The 20,180-nt window shown below is 51.1% G+C and overlaps 1 pseudogene across 1 annotated transcript in view; it reads right to left on the bottom strand.

Moving 5' to 3' along the window:
* The window catches only part of LOC115837360, a 20,826-nt pseudogene continuing 646 nt past the window's right edge, over nt 1–20,180 (bottom strand). Inside the window, exons 2-19 of the transcript XR_004032413.1 lie at nt 19,731–19,839; nt 19,608–19,651; nt 19,483–19,530; nt 17,821–17,863; nt 17,192–17,374; nt 17,040–17,132; nt 13,711–13,795; nt 12,362–12,438; nt 12,210–12,270; nt 9,759–9,867; nt 9,599–9,657; nt 9,294–9,397; nt 8,594–8,765; nt 8,221–8,283; nt 7,918–8,007; nt 7,763–7,833; nt 5,557–5,612; nt 1–177 (exon numbers count right to left, since the gene is read on the bottom strand). The product of XR_004032413.1 is annotated as a mitogen-activated protein kinase kinase kinase kinase 1-like (transcript). The remainder of the gene's footprint in view (nt 178–5,556; nt 5,613–7,762; nt 7,834–7,917; nt 8,008–8,220; nt 8,284–8,593; nt 8,766–9,293; nt 9,398–9,598; nt 9,658–9,758; nt 9,868–12,209; nt 12,271–12,361; nt 12,439–13,710; nt 13,796–17,039; nt 17,133–17,191; nt 17,375–17,820; nt 17,864–19,482; nt 19,531–19,607; nt 19,652–19,730; nt 19,840–20,180) is intronic.

Here is a 20,180-nt window from a genome sequence, read left to right as displayed (position 1 = left end):
GCAGAGGCTAAAGTCACGTTTATTGGGAGATGAGGACATGCCATGACCACTAGTGTGTCTGTGGGGGAGGGGATGCAAGGATTAGTTCCTGACACCCCCCTAGGGACTCATTCCTGGATGTAGAGGTTGCTGGGAGCAGTAGGATCATCCACTGGGCGTGTCTCCACCACTACGGGCCTGTGGAAGGAAGAGATAAGTCACTTCATTTATATATTCATATGTTCATTGATTCATTAATTCACAAAGTAGTTAATAGAGACTGTGCCAGCCCCATGCTGAACTCTAGCAGTGAATGGGCAGACATGGTCCCTGCCCTTGGGAAGCTCACATTCTAGAGAAGGAGGTCAACATGAATCAGTGAATTACGTGAGTGCAAAAAAGCATGGCATGCCTGGCAGGGAAACCTAACCCAGGAGGTCAGCCCAGACTCCCCAGAGAATGGATGGTGTAGCCTGAAGGAGGGTTAGGAGGGAACTTGGTGAAAGGGCAAGGAAGAGTGTTCTGGCTGGGGAGAACAGCCTGTGCAAAGGATTTGAGGTGGGAGAAAGGCTGGGACTTGGCTGGAGATGTCATGGCCTTGTGGGCTGTGGCCAGGATTGAGTCTTTATCTTGAGGCCACGGGAGGATTTTAAGCAGGGAGAGAGTGACACGATCAGATTTGGATTTTAAAATGACCCTTCTGGCATGACAAAAGGACACAGGGGCTCCTTAAAGTGGTTCCCACTGGCTAAATTTGAGACGCTTTGTGCCTCAAAATAAATAATGACAGGGCCGGGCATGGTGGCTCATGCTTGTAATCCCAGCACTTTGGGAGGCCGAAGCGGGCAGATCATTTGAGGTCAGGAGGTCAAGACCAGCCTGGCCAATATGGTGAACCCCATCTCTACTAAAACTACAAAAATTATCCAGGCATGGTGGTGCATGCCTGTAATCCCAGCTACTTGGGAGGCTGAGGCAGGAGAATCACTTGAACCCAGGGGGTGGAGGTTGCAGTGAGCTGAGATCACGCCACTGCACTCCAGCCTGGGTGACAGAGCAGACTCTGTCTCATAAATAAATAAATAAATAAATAATGACAGTAATAGACAATAACCCACAGAATAAAAATCCATGAGACCATGCTGGTATAAAGAAAGAAGAATGGCGAAGACACAGCTCTTCTTTAGAGTAGAATGCCAACTAAGACACAGAAGGAAACATAGAATCAGAAACTCACCATTTTATTGTTAGTAACCACCTAACAACAATAGATTCAGGGAAAAATCAATTGATTCTAAAACTAGTGGGCAGGCCAGGCGCGTTGGCTCACACCTGTAATCCCAGCTACTTGGGAGGCTGAGGCAGGAGAATTGCTTGAACCTGGGAGGAGGTTGCAGCGAGGCGAGATCGTGCCACTGCACTCCAGCCTGGGGGACAGAGTGAGACTCTGACTCAAAACAACAACAAAAACAAACAAAAAACAATAAAACTAGTGGGTGAAAATCTGATGAGAAACAACATATTTACAGACTATTTACCTAGTCTCAATGAATCTCCCCCAAAAGATACTTATTACAAAGAAAAACAGAGGCTGGGTGCGGTGGCCCCTGCCTATAAGCCCAGCACTTTGGGAAGCCTACACAGGTGAATCTCTTGAGTCCAGGAGTTCCAGACCAGGCTGAGTAACGTGGCGAAACCCTGTCTCTACAAAAAATACGAAAATAAGCCAGGTATGGTGGTACGCGCCTTTCGTCCCAGCTACCCGGGAGGTTGAGGTGGGAGGATTGATTGAGCCCAGGAGGTCAAGGTTGCAGTGAGCCATGATTGTGTCACTGCACTCCAGCCGGGGTGACAGAGACCCTATCTTTAAAAAAAAAAGCGGGGGGTGGCGGGTGGAAAAGCAACTTCACAGTGGAGAGAACTGGCTGATTCTACCTTAACCAAATGATCAAAGTTAATATCACCAGTAACGGGACAAACTAGCATCGTGTACTTCCTGAAATGATGCACTGAGAAAGACATCTTTCTGCGGTATTCCTGCCCAAAATGCAGAACCTGGAAACCTCAAACACAGTCAAGAAACATTCTAGAAAACAACTTTCCTGGCCGGGCGCGGTGGCTCACGCTTGTAATCCCAGCACTTTGGGAGGCCGAGGCGGGTGGATCACGAGGTCAGGAGATCGAGACCACGGTGAAACCCCGTCTCTACTAAAAATACAAAAAATTAGCCGGGCGTGGTGGCGGGCGCCTGTAGTCCCAGCTACTCGGAGAGGCTGAGGCAGGAGAATTGGCGTGAACCCGGGAGGCGGAGCTTGCAGTGAGCCGAGATCGCGCCACTGCACTCCAGCCTGGGCGACAGAGCAAGACTCCGTCTCAAAAAAAAAAAAAAAAAAAAAAAAAAAAAAAAAAAAGAAAACAACTTTCCTTTACTCTTGAAAAAGGTCAAAGCTCATTAAAGACAAAAAAAGTCTAAATAATTGTTCCAGGCTAAATAATAGAGAAACATGACTCCTAAGTGCAACCTATGATCTTGGACCAGAAAAAAAAAAAAAAGAAAAAAAAAATATATATATATATAAAATATCACGGGCATCACTAGGACAACGTGTGAAATTTTTTGTTGTTGTTGTTTTTCCTGAGACAGAGTCTCGCTCTGTCACCCAGGCTGGAGTGCAGTGGCGTGATCTCGGCTCACTGCAACCTCCACCTCCCAGATTCAAGTGATTCTCATGCCTCAGCTTCCCAGCTGGGATTACAGGTACATGCCACCACACCCAGCTAATTTTTGTATTTTTGGTAGAGGTGGGGTTTCTCCATGTGGGCCAGGCCGATCTCCAACTCCTGACCTCAGGTATCTGCCGGCTTCAGCCTCCCAAAGTGCTGGGATGACAGGTGTGAGCCACCACACCTGGCCAACTGGTGAAATTGAGTAGGGGTATGAATTAGAAGGTTGCGATGTTTCAGTGTTGTTTTCTTGATTTTGGCAGCTGTGCTGTGGTTTGTAACATTATGTCCTTGCTTTGATTCAGGAAACATACACTGAAGTATTTTAGGGGTAAATGGGCATCACGCCTGCAATTCATTCCCAAATATTCATTAAAAAGTTACACACACACACACACACATATATACTTGTGTGTGTGGTTGTGTGCGCATAAGAAAAAGAAGAGGTAAGCCGGGTGCAGTCACTCACGCCTGTAATCCCAGCACTTTGGGAGGCCGAGGCGGGCGGATCACGAGGTCAGGCGATCGAGACCATCCTGGCTAACGCAGTGAAACCCCATCTCTACTAAAAATACAAAAAAAAAAAAAAAAAAAAAGAGGCTGGGCATGGTGGTGCATGCCTGTAATTCCAGCTACTCAGGAGGCTGAGGCAGGAGGAGTGCTTGAACCCAGGAGGGGGAGGTTGTGGTGAACCGAGATTGTGCCATTGCACTCCAGCCTGGGCAACAAGAGCAAAACTCTGTCTCAAAAAAAGAAAAAAAAGAGAGAGAGAAGAATAAGGCAAATGCGGTTAAAAAGATTAACATCTGGCCAGGTGCAGTGGCTCACACCTGTAATCCCAGCACTTTGGGAGGCAGAGGTGGGTGGATCACCTGAGGTCAAGAGTTTGAGACCAACCTAACCACCATGATGAAAGCCCATGTCTACTAAAAAAACACAAAAATTAGCTGGGCGTGGTGGTGTGCAATTGTAGTCCCAGCTACTCAGGAGGTTGAGACAGGAGAATTGCCTGAACCCGGGAGGCAGAGGTTGCAGTGAGTGGAGATCCACTGCACTCCAGCCCGGGCCACAGAGCAAGACTCCATCTCAAAAAAAAAAAAAAAAAAAGGAAAAAAAGATTAACATCTGGTTAATCTGGATAACAGGGAATTTTTTTGTTTTATTTTTGCAACTTCTCTGGGAGTGTGAGTTTTAAATTATGTCAAAATAGTTAAAATCGTTATTTTTAATAGTTAAAAATTTTTAATAAGATAAAAATCTAAAATAAAAATGTAGCCAGGGCCGGGCATGGTGACTCATGCCTGTAGTCCCAGCACTTTGGGAGGCCGAGGCGGGCAGATCACCTGAGGTTAGGAGTTCAAGAGCAGCCTGGACAACATGGCGAAAGACTGTCTCTACTAAAAATACAAAAATTAGCTGGGCACAGGGGCACGTGCCTGTAATCCTAGTTACCCGGGAGGCTGAGGCAGGAGAATCGCATGAACCCGGTGGGTGGAGGTTGTGGTGAGCTGAAATCACGCCACTGCATTCCAGCCTGGGCAACAGAGCAAGACTCCATCTCAAAAAAAAAAATGCAGCTGGGTGTGGTGGCGTATGCCAGTAATCTTAACATTTTGGGAGGCCAAGGTAGGAAGACTGCTTGAGGCCAGGAGTTCAAGGGCAGCCAGGGCAACATGGCAAGACCCTGTCTCTACAAAAAAATAAAAAAATTAGCCAGTTGTGGTGGTGTACACCTGTGGTCCTAGCTACTCGGGAGGCTGAGGTGGGAGGATCGCTTGAGCTCAGAAGGTCAAGACTGCAGTGAGCTGTGTGTGTAACACTGCACTTCAGCCTGCGCAACAGAATGAGACCTTGTCTCAAAAATGAAATAAAATTAAGGCTAGGTGCAGTGGCTCACTCCTGTAATCCCAGCACTTTTGGGAGGCCAAGGCAGCTGGATCACCTGAGGTCAATAGTTTGAGACCAGCCTGGCTAACAAGGTGAAACCCTGTCTCTACTAAAAATACAAAAAAATAGCCAAACGTGGTGGTACACGCCTGTAAACCCAGCTACTTGGGAGGCTGAAGCATGAGAAATCACTTGAACCTGGGAGGCAGAGGTTGCAGTGAGCTGAGATTGTGCCACTGCACTCCAGCCTGGGCAACAGAGCAAGACTCTGTGTCAAAAATAAATTTTAAAAAATTATAAATAAAAGAATTAAAATTAAAAAATAAAAGAATTGGCTAGGTGCAGTGGCCCATGCCTGTAACCCCAGCACTTTGGGAGGCCGAGGCAGGTGGATCACCTGAGGTCAGGAGTTCGAGACCAGCCTGGCCAACATGGTGAAATGCCGTCTCTACTAAAAAATATAGTATTAGCCGGGTGTGGTGGCACATGCCTGTAATCCCAGCTACTTGGGAGGCTGAGGCAGGAGAATTGCTTGAACCTGGGAGGCAGAGGTTGCAGTGAACCAAGATCGCGCTATTGCACTCCAGCCTGGGCAACAAGAGCAAAACTCCATTTCAATAAATAAATAAATAAAAGAATTGCTGGGCATGGTGGCACATGCCTGTAGTTCCAGATACTCAGGAAGCTGAGGTGGGGGGATCACTTGAGACTGGGAGGTCAAGGCTGCAGTGAGCCGTGGTCGTGCCATTGCACTCCAGCCTTTGAGTACAGTGAGAAACACAACAGAAAGAAAATGCCCCCGTGGCTGCAGTGCAGGGAACAGACTCTAAGGAGCAGGGATGGAAGCAGGGTGACCAGGTGAGACACTGTCCAGGCTAGAGATACCTTGCTGGGGACACCTCAGAATGCTCTCTTCACATCAGAAGCCCCCTCCCAGGTCCTTCTGCACCCCACCCCACAACATACCTGGGGGAGCCAAGCAGACGGAAAGTGAGGGTAGGGTCTCTCAGCTCCTGTAGCAGCTAGGGAAAAAAAGTGTGTGTCTCAGTGCCTGGAAGATACCTCCACTGTCACTACAAACATGGCTCCCTTAAAGAGAGCAAGGAGCTGGGCATGGTGGCTCACGCCTATAATCCCAGCAGTTTGGGAGGCCGAAGTGGGTGGATCACCTGAGGTCAGGGGTTCGAGACCAGCCTGGCCAACATGGCAAAACCTCGTCTCTACTAAAAATACAAAAATTAGCTAGGCGTGGTGGTGTGCGCCTATAGTCCCAGCTACTCAGGATCTGAGGCAGAAGAATCACTTGAACCCAGGAGGCAGAAACTGCATTGAGCTGAGATCGCGCCACTGGGCGTGCCACCGGAGCGGAGATCTCCAGCTGAGATAATTTTTGTATTTCTACTGAAAATACAAAAATTAGCCAGCTGTGGTGGCGCATGCCTGTAATCCAAGCTACTTGTGAGGCTGAGGCAGGAGAATCGCTTGAACCCGGGTGGCAGAGGTTACAATGAGCCAAGATTGTGCCACTACACTCCAGTCTGGGGAACAGAGTGAGACTCAGTTTCAAAAAGAGGGAGGGAACTGAGTGAGCAAAAATAAATAAATAAATAAAAATACTAAAGTGTAAGGGCAAAGTCTGACACAGTATTCTGTGAGATAAACACCATTTTCCAAATGAGGACAGTGAGGCACAGGAAGGTTAAGTCATCTGCCTAAGGTCACTCAGCTGAATTCCAACCCGTCTGGTCTTAACTATCCATATATCTCTATAGTGGTCCCCATTTTACAGTTGGGGAACAGAAGCTTAAAGAGAAGCAAAGTTGCCAGCCCAAGGTCACAGTAGTGGCCCAGGATGAGATTAGGACTCAAGAAATCCAAGAGCAACCAGGTGCAGTGGCTCACACCTGTAATCCAAGCCACTTGAGAGGCTGGGGAGGGAGGATTGCTTGAGCCCAGAAAGTCAAGGCTACAGCTAGCTATGGTTGCACCACTGCACTTCAGCCTGGACAACAGAGAGAGACCCTATCTCCAAAACAAACAGGCCGGGTGAAGTAGCTCACGCCTGTACTCCCAGCACTTTCGGAGGCTGAGGTGGGCAGATCACTTGAGGTCAGGAGTTCGGGACCAGTCTGGCCAACATGACGAAACCCCGTCTCTACTAAAAATACAAAAATTACCTGGGCATGATGGAGTGTACCTGTAATCCCAGCTACTCAGGAGGCTGAGGCAGGAGAATCACTTGGACCCAGGAGGCAGAGGTTGCAGTGAGCTTGGATCGTGCCACTGCACTCCTCCCTGGGTGACAGAGCGAGACTCTGTCTCAAAAAATATATAAAAATGGCCAGGAGTGGTGGCTCACACCTGTAATCCTAGCACTTTGCGAGGCCGAGGAAGGTGGATTGGCTGAGCTCAGGAGTTCGAGACTAGCCTGGGCAACATGGTGAAACCCTGTCTCTACTAAAAATACAAAAAAATTAGCCAGGCATGGCGGCATGCACCTGTAGTCCCAGCTACTCAGGAGGCTGAGGCAGGAGAATTCCTTGAACCTGGGAGGTGGAGGCTGCAGTAAGCCGAGATGGCGCCACTACACTCCAGCCTGGGTGACAGAGCAAGAATCCATCTCCAAAAATAAATAAATTTTATCTATCTATCTATCTATCTATCTATCTATCTATCTATCTATCTATAAAATAGGCCGGGTGTGGTGGCTCACGGCTGTAATCCCAGCAGTTTGGGAGGCCAAGGCAGGTGAGTCACCCCAGGTCAAGAGTTCAAGACCATCCAGCCTGATGAACGTGGTGAAACCCTGTCTCTACTGAAAATACAAAAATTAGCCAGCTGTGGTGGCGCATGCCTGTAATCCCAGCTACTTGGGAGGCCGAGGCAGGAGAATCACTTGAACCCAGGAGGTGGAGGTTGCAGTGAGCCGGGACCGCACCACTGCACTCCAGCCTGGGCAACAAGAGCGAAACTCCGTCTTAAAAAAATAAAAAATAAAAAATAAAATAAAAAATAAATCCTGGGGCAAAGAAGGGGATCTATCTGAACTGAAATTGGAAGATGTTTCCCCTCCAGGACTTCACACTGACTCAGGAGTTCTCGGAGCCCATCTGATGAATGTGATGACGGAGGCCGGGGGACAGCGATGTGGAGTTTGGATGGAGGGGCTTACCTGATCTGAGCCTAGAGCCCACACCTGAACTCCATGCTTCCAGAAGGCCTGAAGCTGACCTCCAACCATAGCTGGGGAGAAAGCAATGCCCGTTACCCTTGGGGATCACTTGAGTCTCCACCCCTGATCCTGGGCTCTCCCATCCCTGCACAGACCCACGGCCTCCACCGCTTCGGTCATGGGGATCTCAGGCGTGCGAAGTCCCCGGACTGGGGACCCCTCCGGGGTCACCAGCTTCACAGAGCCTGGAAGGAGATAGAGAGACGGTTTTAAGAACTGTGAGCAAGGCTTAGAGGGTTACTAAGGGACCAATCCATAAATTCAGTGTGAAAGCTATGTAGGACAGGGGCAAGCCCCAGAGGGGCTCAGGGGGTTCTGAGAAGCACAAGTTCGGAGGCAGAGATCTAGGGACTGCAGCTAGAGGGGTGGGGAGGAATAGGAGAAAGGAGGGTTCTTACCGTCCATCAACACCATCACCATATCCTCCTCTACCTGGGTCACCTGCACTGGTCCCTTGTGCTCTGTTTGAGGGGAGTGGGTTAAGGACTGACCCCACCCCATTCCCCTTTCCCCACACCATCCCCAGAAGGCCAGTACCTGTGCTTTAGCCACCGCCTCAGTTCCGAAGCAAGTAGGCTAAACCCCGCGCACCATCCGGGTCCCACCTCATCATCAATCTCCCCAGTTATCTTAAACCTGCCATTCTCCCTTCTCCGCCCTTCCAGCCCTTTCTCAGTCCGGTAGTGCCTCAGGCTAAGCTAAGCCCCGCCTCCAGCCCCGCCCCTCCGGATCAGATAAGCCCCGCCCTCAGCAAGACTCCGCCCCACTCACCGGTGCTCATCTCGCCCAGCCAGCAAGAGCGCGCGCCAAAGCGCACCGTGTGGAAGAGCACCGACTTCCCAGGTCGCCCGGGGCTCACGCCGATGCACACAGCGGGCAGCTCAGAGCCTGGCCCGGTCAGCAGCGCGAACACGGACAGAGGCGTCGGCAGTGGGAACAGCACCTGCGGCGGGCCGCACAGGGAGGGGCGGGCTAGGGGGTGGTTCAGGACCAGGCCTCAGGGGCGGTGGCTTGGAGCTGGCCTGGGACTTCCGAACCAGGGCCCTAAGTCTTGGGAGCCGCCGTCTAGAAATGTCAGGGGATAAGGCCTGGTGCCTCCGCGGGAACGGGGCTGTGGCCTCCGAGTGGGTGTGGCTTCCATGTGGGGGCATGCCACCTTGGCGGCAGACGGGCAGGGCCCCAAAGATAGCAAAACCTACTTAGACACTCAAAGAGACAGGCTCTAAATGGACTCTACTAGGACACCCAGGGAGCGGCAGCACTGAGCCTGAGGAATAATTAGGCCCAGGTGTGAGGGGCGGTGCTTAAGGATCAGGATGGCTTCAGAAGGGCGAGGCTCCAAGCGCAGACCGCGGGTGGGCGGGGCCTCGACGGAGGTGGGGCTTCATGGAGCTCTTGATAGAAGCGCAAAGAGTGCAAGGCCTTAGCCACTCCCTCCTCAGAGTTCCCAGCACCCTCCCAAGCCCCTTACCCGGACGAGCAGGAATTTGTTCATGGGCTGGTACCACTGAAGCAGGACAACGGACGTCTCCAATGCCCCGCACAGGAACGGGCCCCCAGAGCTCACACCCTCCGCTGTGGCATGGGCAAGGATGAGTCAAGATCAATGCCCTCTATCCTCCTCGCCACCCTCCCACAAGGCCCACACTACCACCCATCTTCTGGGTTCTGGACACATTGCCTTAACTCTGTAACCTTCTCAGGTGGATGCAGCTCAAGCCCCTCCTCTGGCCCGGCCCCGCCCACTCTCTGCACACCCGTGAAGCTCTCTCTCACCCACACAGCACGCCCGGCAGCCTTTGGTGTCCTGGATCTTGGTGGAAACCATGTTCTTCCTGGAGAATAGGTAGGTGTGAAGGGGGGTAGGACAGCAGGAGGCAGAGGGGCATGGGAGGAATTATAAGGCTCTGTGGTGCCATTCATTAGGAGCTGGTACCTTGCCAGTAGGCGGTGGGGGCTAATGTGAGCGATGGGGTTTCCTGCTCTGGTCTCTTTCCGTTCCAGCAGGCCCAGGATGCTATGAGAATACAGGTGGGGGGTCTTTCCTGCAGGGTGTGTGTATGTAGGGGGAAGCAGGAAGTTATAGGATCCCATATACCACTTCCTTTCCTCCATCCCTTCCCTCAGCCCCATCCCTTTGTCTGAAACTCCCAAGCCTGCAAGTCTCAAGTACTTTTCATTCATTCATTCATTCATTTCTCACTCCACATAGATTGAACGCCCACTGTAGGCCAGGCCTGCTGTGCTTGGCTCTGGTGAGCAGTGATGAGCACAATAAATATGTTCCCTACCCTCGTGGTATTTGTAGCCGTATCAGAAACTCTGGACACATAACCAGTCAGATGAAGTTACACATATTACAAAGTTTTAGAAGACACACATCTAGAAAATCTTCTAGTTTGTCATCACAGATGTGGCTTTCACTAACTTATGAATCCCATTTGGCTCGGTGTTTCCCCCAAAACTAGAAATTATTTCACTTATTTATTATTATTATTATTATTATTATTTTAGACAGTCTCACTCTGTCACCCAGGCTGGAGTGCAGTGGTACAATCTTGGCTCACTGCAACCTCTGCCTCCCAGGTTCAAGCAATTCTCATGCCTCAGCCTCCCAAGTAGCTGCGAGTAGAGGCATGCGCCACCATGCCCAGATAATTTTTGTATTTTTAGTAGAGACGGGGTTTTACCATGTTGGCCAGTCTGGTCTCGAACTACTGACCTCAGGTGATCTACCCGCCTCGGCCTCCCAAAGTGTTGGGATTACAGGTGTGAACCACTGCACCCGGCCTACATATTGTTATGTTTGAGACCCAGGGTCTCATTCTGTCTTCCAGGCTGGAGTGCAGTGGCGTGATCATGACTCACTGCAGCCTCTAACTTATAGGCTCAAATGATCCTCCCACCTCAGCCTTCCGAGTAGCTGGAAGCATAGGTGTGTGCCACCACACCCAGCTAATTTTTTTTTAATTTTTAGTAGAGACGAGGTCTCACTATGTTGCTCAGGCTGATCTAGAACTCCTGGGCTCAAGCAGTACTACTGCCTTGGCCTCTCAAAGTGCTGGGATCACAGGCATGAGCCACTGCACCCGGTCCAGATTTTTAAATCTATAACTTGCTCACTCTATCTTAGTAAAGTGTAGAATAAGTTCTGATTGTTATCTGAACATGAAAGCTATTTAAAGTCTAATTTAGGGCTGGGCACGGTGGCTTACACCTGTAATCCCAGCACTTTGGGGGGCTGAGACGAGTGGATCACAAAGTCAGGAGTTCGAGACCAGCCTGGCCAACATGGTGAAACCCTGTCTCTACTAAAAATACGAAAAATTAGCCGGGTGTGGTGGCAGGTGCCTGTAATCCCAGCTACTCGGGAGGGTGAGGCAGGAGAATCGCTTGAACCTGGGAAACGGAGGTTGCAGTGAGCCAAGACTTCGCCACTGCACTCCAGTCTGGGCAACAGAGTGGGATTCTATCTCAAAAAAAAACAAAAAACAAAAAAAAGGACTAATTTAGGCCAGATGCGGTGGCCCACACCTGTAATCCCAACACTTTGGGAGGCCGAGGCAGGTGGATCACCTGAGGTCAGGAGTTTGAGACCAGCCTGGCCAACATGGTAAAACCCAATCTCTACTAAAAATAAAAAATATTAAAAAAAATTAAAAAAACATAGCCAGTCATGATGGCCCACATCTGTAGTCCCAGCTACTTGGGAGGCTGAGGCACGAGAATTGCTTGAACCCAGGAGGTAGAGGTTGTAGTTAGCCAAGATCATGCCACTGCACTCCAGCCTGGGCAACTGAGTGAGACTCGGTCTCAAAAAAAAAAAAAAAAAGACTAATTTAAGGCCAGGTGTGGTGGCTCATGCCTGTAATCCCAGCATTTTGGGAGGCGAAGGCAGGTGGATCACCTGAGGTCAGGAGTTTGAGACCAGCCTGGCCAACAGAGTAAAACTCTGTCTCTACTAAAAATACAAAACTTAGCCAGGTGTGGTGGTGCACACCTGTAATTCCAGCTACTCAGGAGGCTGAGGCATGAGAATCACTTGAACCTGGGAGGCGGAGGTTGCAGTGAGCTGAGATTGTACCACTGCACTCCAGCCTGAGCGACAGAGCGAGACTCTGTCTCAAAAAAAGAAAAAAGAAGACTAATTTATTGTAGAAACTACCTCAAAATTGACTTGAGAGGTGAGGACTATTGTGAACCCCATTTTACAAATGGAGAAACTGAGGCTTGGGGAGCACAGTGAAAAAGTGGCTGGGATTTGAACCTAGGACTTTGTGACCAAGCAGTCTAAGTTTTTTTTCAGCTGTGCCCGTCTACTTCCCAGCCCCCAAACCCTTGACCCCTTAACCTCCGACCCCATCCCATCTGCTACCCACAGCCAGACCTGAGAGAGACATGAGAACGTTGTTGATGGAGTACACCCACGTAGTCCGGCTAGGAAAGAGCTGCAGGGAATGGGAGAGATGGCTCTGGTGACACCCCAGCAACCCCCAACTCCCGCCCTTGCCCTTGCCCTAGCCCGGTATGGTTCCTCACCATCTCCAGCGTGGCCTCCTGGTCATTCCGGTTCAGGATGAAGATGCCTTCCTCTGCCCCCAGGAGCAGGTGCTGGTCTGGAGGCACAGACAAGGACACTGGGACCGACTTCATCCTCAGGGACCTCCCAGATCCCCACCTGTCTGACCTCAAACACACACTCTGTCCCCAGCTCTGACCCTCTATTCTTTCTCCAAACCAATACTCCCAGCCTCTGTTTCCCCAAACAAAGCCAGAGCGGACGGTTCCTCAAGCCAGTCTCATTCTCCCTCCTTTTGACTACCCATATTCTGGTGGTTCTTTCATCTCTGCCCGACTGTCTTCTGAACCAAACTGACCCCAACCTTAGACCTGCCCCCCAAAATAGTCCTCTGATTTCCTCCCCAGTTCTGATACCCTAATGCCAATCCTAACATTGACCTTCAAACTCAGACACCCCCAAATAGGACTTTTTCTGTCCAGTGTGACCTGTTCCTTTAACACTGACCTTGTCTTCATCTCTTTGATCTCTAGATTCTGTCCCTTTCCGGCTGCATCCTAATCTCTAAAATTCCTCACCCCAAAATGCTACTCCCAGTCTCCCTATCATTAACCTCCAGCTGTCCATCTTTCCTGTGCTCCAAACTCTAACCTTTTTGTTATATTCTGACACTCCTGGCCCCTGAATTCCAATATTCCTAGTTTCACTCTCCAACTAATCCCTCTACCCATTTTTTTTTTTTTTTTTTTTTTGAGACTGACTCTTGCTCGGTTGCCCAGGCTGGAGTGCAGTGGCATGATCTCGGCTCACTGCAACCTCCACCCGCTGGATTCAAGCAATTATCCTGCCTCAGCCTCCTGAGTAGCTGGGATTACAGGCACGTGCTACCACGCCTGGCTAATTTTTGTATTTTTAGTAGAGATGAGGTTTCACCACGTTGGCCAGGCTGGTCTCAAACTCCTGACCTCAAATGATCCGCCTGCCTCCACCTCCCAAAGTGCTGGGATTACAGGTGTGAGCCACCATGCCCGGCCTACCCAGCTTCTTTTGTATTTTTAGTAGAGACGAGGTTTCACCATGTTGGCCAGGCTGGTCTTGAACTCCTGACCTCAAGTGATTCACCCGCCTCAGCCTCCCAAAGTGCTGAGATTACAGGCGTGAGCCACCGCACCTGGCTCCCCTCTATGCATCTTTGATCACCAAATCCTGAGTGTAAGGACAAGCTCCGCCCCTGTTTCAGCCTGGCCACGCCCCAACTCCATTAAGCTCCTCCCCGTCCCTGCCTTTGTGCCTTCCTTAGGCTCCTCCCCATCCCTACTTTTGCTCCCCCATTCCCTGCAGGATCTCCTTGGCCCTCCAGAATGCCCACCCTTGGTGGAGGGATGTGTCCAGGCGGCTGTGCTGTGGATCCGGAGGGGGCAGCCATTGAATAACTTTACCAGAAGGGCGCATCCCTGGGCAGGTCGCCGCGGGGCCAGGCAGCAGATCCGGCAAAGAGAGCAGGGAACAGGAAGGGGCAGTGGTTACGACTCTGGAGCGAGAGTGCCAAGGTTCAAATCCTGCCTCTTACCTTGGTGCAATTTCCCATAATCTATCCCTGTAAACACTTTTTCATATATTGAGTTTTCTTTTCAGTTTGTTTTTGGGTTTTTTTGGTTATATATTTCTTTTTTTAGTTTTTCCTCCACTATCCTAAATCATCAGCATTTGTTTTTTTTTAAGATGGAGTCTCGCTCTGTTGCCCAGGCTGGAATGCAATGACATGATCTAAGCTCACTACAACCTCTGCTTCCCAAGTTCAACTGATTCTCGTGCCAAAGCCTTCTGAGTAGCTGGGACCAAAGGCATGTGCCACCACACCCAGCTAATTTTTGTATTTTTAGTAGAGATGGAGTTTCGCCATGTTGCCCAGGCTGGTCTTGAACTCTTGGCCTCATGTAATTCACCTGCCTCAGCCTCCCAAAGTGCTGGGATTACAGGCGTGAGGCACCACTCCCAGCTATCAGTTTTGTTTTGGAGATGGAGTCTGACTCTGTTGCCCAGGCTGGAGTGCAGTGGTGCAGTCTCAGCTCACTGCAACCTCCACTTCCTGGGCTCAAGCAATTCTTCTGCCTCAGCCTCTTGAGTAGCTGGATTACTGGCACACAACACCACACCTGGCTAATTTTGTATTTTTTTTTTTTTTTTTTTTTTTTTGGAGACGGAGCGGAGTCTCGCTCTGTCACCCAGGCTGGAGTGCAGTGGCGCGATCTCGGCTCACTGCAAGCTCTGCCTCCCGGGTTCACGCCATTCTCCTGCCTCAGCCTCTCCGAGTAGCTGGGACTACAGGCGCCCGCCACCACGCCCGGCTAATTTTTTTTTTTTTGTATTTTTAGTAGAGACGGGTTTCACCATGGTCTCGATCTCCTGACCTCATGATCCGCCCGCCTCGGCCTCCCAAAGTGCTGGGATTACAGCGGAGCCACCGTGCCCGGCCAATTTTGTATTTTAGTAGAGACAGAGTTTTGCCATGTTGGCCAGGCTGGTCTCGAACTCCTGACCTCAGGTGATCCGCCTGCCTCGGTCTCCCAAAGTGCTGGGATTACAAGCACGAGCCACTGTGCCTGACCAGCATATATATATATATACGTATATGTATGTGTGTATATATATACGTATATGTATGTGTGTATATATATATGTATGTGTGTATATATATGTATATGTATGTGTGTGTATATATGTATATGTATGTGTATGTATATATGTATATGTATATATGTATATATATATGATTCACTATGCTATGTATTTCATCTTTGAATCATTTCCAGTACTGGAGATATAAATTATACATAATTTTAGCCAGTAGCCAGCCAGGCATGGCTGTAATCCCACCAGTTTGGGAGGCCGAGGTGGGAGGATCACTTAAGCCCAGGAGTTCAGGACCAGCCTGCCCAACATAGTGAGTCCCCGCCTCTATAAAACATTTTTTAAAAATTAGCCAAGCTGGGCCGGACACAGTGGCTCACGCCTGTAATGCCAGCACTTTGGGAGGCCGAGGCTGGCAGATAACTTGATGTCAGGAGTTTGAGACCAGCCTAGCCAACATGGCAAAACTCCATCTCTACTAAAAATACAAAAATTAGCTGGGCATGGTGGTGGGTGCCTGTAGTCCTAGCTATTTGGAAGGCTGAGGCAGGAGAATCGCTTAGACTGCAGTGAGCCAAGACAGCACCGCTGCACTCCAGCCTGGATGACAGAGCAAGACTCCATCTCAGAAAAAAAAAAAAAAAATTAGCCAAATGCTACTAGGGGAGGCTGAGGTGCAAGGATTGCTTGAGTCTCCAAGGTCAAGGCTGCAGTGAGCCATGATCGCGCCACTGCACTCCAGCAGCCTGGGCGACAGAGCGAGATACTATCTCAAAAAAAAAAAAAAAAAAAAAAGACTTTAGAGAGTTCTCATTCATTTTATGCATTTTTTGGCAAATTTGATCCCACAAAGGTGCATTATCACAACACTGACTACGTGTGTAGGCATTATGCGTGTACGTAAAAACACTGAAACTTCCTGAATAAAGAGATGTTCTTTTTGTACATCTCCCTTTATGAGAGGTAAAATTTTTTGAGATCTTGGCTCTTTGGGCAACTGCATATGTGGTAGTGACTCATGGAGGTTTTGATGGATCTCGTCAAAGACTCTAACTTCTGGGCTCAAGCAATCCTCCCACCTCAGCCTCCCAAGTAGCTGGGACCATAGGTGTGTGCCACCACACCCAGCTAATTTTTTAAATTTTTAGTAGCCGGGCACCGTGGCTCACGCCTGTAATCCCAGCACTTTGGGAGGCCGAGGTGGGCGGATCACAAGGTCAGGAGATCGAGACCATCCTGGCTAACACGGTGAAACCCCATCTCTACTAAAGATACAAAAAATTAGCCGGGCGCGGTGGCAGGCGCCTGTAGGTCCCAGCTCCGCGGGAGGCTGAGGCAGGAGAATGGCGTGAACCCCGGGGGGCGGAGCCTGCCAGTGAGCAGAGATCGCGCCACTGCACTCCAGCCTGGGTGAAAGAGCGAGACTTCGTCTCAAAAAAAAAAAAAAAAAAAAAAAGGCAGGCCAGGCACAGTGGCTCATGCCTGTAATCCCAGCACTTAGGGAGGCCGAGGCAGGTGGATCACCTGAGGTCAGGAGTTCAAGACCAGCCTGACCAACATGGTGAAAACCCCCCCTCTACTAAAAATACAAAATTAGCCGGGCATGGTGGTGCATTGCCTGTAATCTCAGCTACTCCGGAGGCTGAGGCAGGAGAATCACTTGAACCGGGTGGCAGAAGTTGTAGTGAGCTGAGATCGCGCCACTGTACTCTAGCCTGGGCAGCAAGCAAAACTCCGTCTTTAAAAAAAAAAAAAAAAAAGCAGAAACAACAATCCTGCCTCAGGCCTCCTCAAAGGTATTTATATGACCTTGGGTAAGCCACTTACCCTCTCTGTGCCTTCAATTTCCCCATTTGTGAAATGGGGGATAATATCCTCTGTGATATCTTCTTCCACTCTGTGAAGCTTTTATGCCATGTAATGACAGGGAGATCAGGTGTAGGGCACAGAGAAGCACTCAACAAAATGTCACCTGTTGTTACTGTCAGTCCTGCCACCCCCTCCCCCACCCCACCAGGCATCCCCAGCCCCATCCAGAGGTTGGCAAGTTCCTCAGCAGAGCTGAACCTCACCTTTCTCTTTCATCTTTTCCCTTCTGGGGGGGCAGAAGTGGGGGGCTTCGTCGAGCTCCCGGCGAGGGTGGGTTCCAGAGTGAGGGTTCTGAGAGGGTTTAGGAGAAAATCCAGCCCCCGAAGACCCCCAACCCTCCCACCCTCCACCCTAGCTGTCCATTACTCTGGAATGGGCGGTGAGGTGGGGGCTGCTGGTGGATGGGGGAGGCCCAGGACGGGGCTGTGTGGTGGGGGGCCCACTGGCACACCGGACCAGCACCCCGGGCTCAGCTGCCCATCATCCCCCATACTGCCAGGACCCGTCTGTCTGATGGAGAACGGGAACTTGGGCTTTGGAGACAGGAACGGAGCGGGGGGACATACATCAGATGATCTCGGAGAGGGCACCTTTTGCAACTCAAGTCCCTGCCCTCCACCAGAACTAACAGCCGTGGGGGGCTCTGACCCTCCCCCTATAACATCTTGTGCCCCCTCCAGCCTTCCCCTGACATCCCCAGCCCGGACATCAACACACTTTCAGAAACGAATGGGTTAATGCTTGGATATAGAAGGGGCTTCCTAGGGACCAGCTACTGACCAGTGTCCAAGAGGCTAAATATTTGCAATCCCACCCTGAGGTTGAGGGGATGCCACTTCCAGATCCCAATGTAGCCATCATCCTGGTCTCCCCATTTCCCTGCCCTGGAGAGCCCAGTATCCCAGCATCTAAGGACCTGGCCTCCTGGCCCCCAGTGGCCCTGAGGCCCCAGCCTCCCAGCTCTGGCCCAGGGCCTTACCTTGGGGGGAAGTGGAGGAGGTGTGTCCTCTGCAGGGGTGGGGCTGAAACACAAAGATGGGTTAAATAGCTGGGGGGCTGGGGAACAAGGACTTGGGGAAGATGGCGTCGTTCTGGGCTGGAGGCCTGCGACTGGGGTCTGAGGTGAGGAGGATTAAGGGATGACTGGTTCTGCCTGGAGCTGAGGATTAAAGGATTAATAACCAGGCTGGACATGGTGGCTCATGCCTGTAATCACAGTGCTTTGGGAGGCCAGGGCAGGAGGATGGCTTGAGCCCAGGAGTTCAAGACCAGCCTGGGCAGTATAGCAAGACCTTGTCTCTAGAAAAAAATTAAAAATTAGCCAGGCATGGCAGGTGCGCCTGTGGCCCCAGCTACTCAGGAAGCTGAGGTGGGAGGATTGCTTGAGCCTGGGAGGTGGAGGCTGCAGTGAGCCATCACCACACTCCTGCACTTAGCCTTGGTGCCAAAACAAATCATGAGTTTGAGACCAGCCTGGACAACATGGCAAGACCCCATCTCTAAAAAAATGATTAGCCTGTTTCCAAAAAAAAGACTAATAACGGTAACAGCAACTCTTGGAGGTGGAGTGCTGACAGTGCACTACAGCTTTGCACCTTTACACCACCTAGTAACACAGGTGACATCAGCGCCGTGGCCCTGCTCTCCCTGTGCTGGCACACAGGCTGTCGCACATGATGGGTGGAGCGAGTGCGCGCACCTGGAGCCTGCTCGGCCTGTGGGCTGGGGAATATGGGGGCCTGGGCTGACTGTTGGGTCTGGATCTGGGGCTCAGCATCTGGCCTTTGGGAGATTTCCAGGTGCCAAGGTTCAGCCTGAGGGCAGGCAAAAAGACAGGAAAAGCTGAGGGCTGGGGCTGAAGGCTGGAGGGTGGGTCTGGGGTGAGAGTGACATTCGGGAGGAGTTTGAGACTGGGATGTGGCTGAGGGTCCAGGGTCATGGAGGACAGGTGGGGTCAAGTCAGAGATTGGAGCAGCAGCACATTCTAGAAGGAACTGGGGTCAGCTCTGGTGTGGAGAGCAGGTGGGGGGCTGACGTTGAGGGTCAAGTCAAAGATTATATAAGAAGATGGAAGGAGGCCAAGTGCAGGGCTCACGCCTGTAATCCCAGCACTTTGGGAGGCTGAGGTGGGCGGATCATGAGGTCAGAAGTTTGAAACCAGCCTGGCCAACATGGTGAAACCCCATCTCTACTAAAAATACAAAAAATTAGCCGGGCGTGGTGGCGGGCGCCTGTAATCCCAGCTACTCAGGAGGCTGAGACAAGAGAATCGCTTGAACCCGGGGGGCCGAGGTTGTAGTGAGCTGAGACTATGTCACTACACTCCAGCCTGGGCCACAGAGCGAGACTCCGTCTCAAAAAAAAAAAAAAAAAGTGGAAGGAAAGTGGGAGCTGGAACTGGGATCAGGTTGGGGATCAGGGGTTGGAGGTGAAGGGTTAAGGGAGGTGGGGTTAGGGAACAGGGCCTAGGTAGCTGGGCAGAGGGGCTGCATCGAGGGTCTAATCAGGGCTTAGGGCTCGGGACTAGAAGAAAGGCAGGGGTGCAGTGGGGTCAGGAGTGGAGGAAAGGTCACATCAGGGGCTTGTAGGAAGGTGGGGGCTGAGGTGGGGCCTGTGGAGCTGCAGGCAGGGCCTCACTTACATGTCCACGTCGTCATAGTCATCGTCAGACGACTCTGACAGTTGCTTCCTGAAGGGTGACAGGTATGAGCCTTGGGGCCTTGTCCACATTCCAGCCCCCTCCCCATCCTCCCTGGGGTCCCTGACCTGGGGCTGCTGCTCCTGAGGTCTCGGGGGGGCTGTAGGCGAGCCTGTGAGGTAGGAAAAGGGTCAGGAGTGGCCTCAGGGAAGCAGGCAGTGTGGTGGGGAGTGGGGGGGACAGCATCTCACGGTGTTGGCTGGGGGTCTGGTCTCCATTCCTCGGAGCTTCCTGAACTCCATGTGCCGCCCTAGGGTGGGTGGGGGAAGATAACCCGCTGTGAGCTGGGGGCAAGGGGTACTGAGATGGGTTTAAGAACAGAAAGAGTAGAATTGGCAGGGGGGTTGCAGTCAGGATCGTAGGGACTGCAAATGATCTCAGGGAACTGTCCCTTGGGGAAAGGGGTCTTGGATTACAGGGACTTCATTTGGGGGTCAAGTTTGGATCAAGACCGGGTGCAGTGGCTCATGCCTATAATCCCAGTACTTCGGAAGGCTGAGGTGGGCAGATCGCTGGAACCCAGAGTTTGAGACCTGCCTGGACAACTTGGCGAGAACCCATCTCTACAAAAAATGATTAAAAATTAGCCAAGTGGCTGGGCGCGGTGGCTCACGCCTGTAATCCCAGCACTTTGGGAGGCT

This window comes from Nomascus leucogenys, chromosome 11, assembly GCF_006542625.1.
Source record: "Nomascus leucogenys isolate Asia chromosome 11, Asia_NLE_v1, whole genome shotgun sequence".
In the NCBI taxonomy this organism is placed as follows: Eukaryota; Metazoa; Chordata; class Mammalia; order Primates; family Hylobatidae; genus Nomascus; species Nomascus leucogenys.
This window is presented reverse-complemented; position numbering and strand designations above follow the sequence as displayed.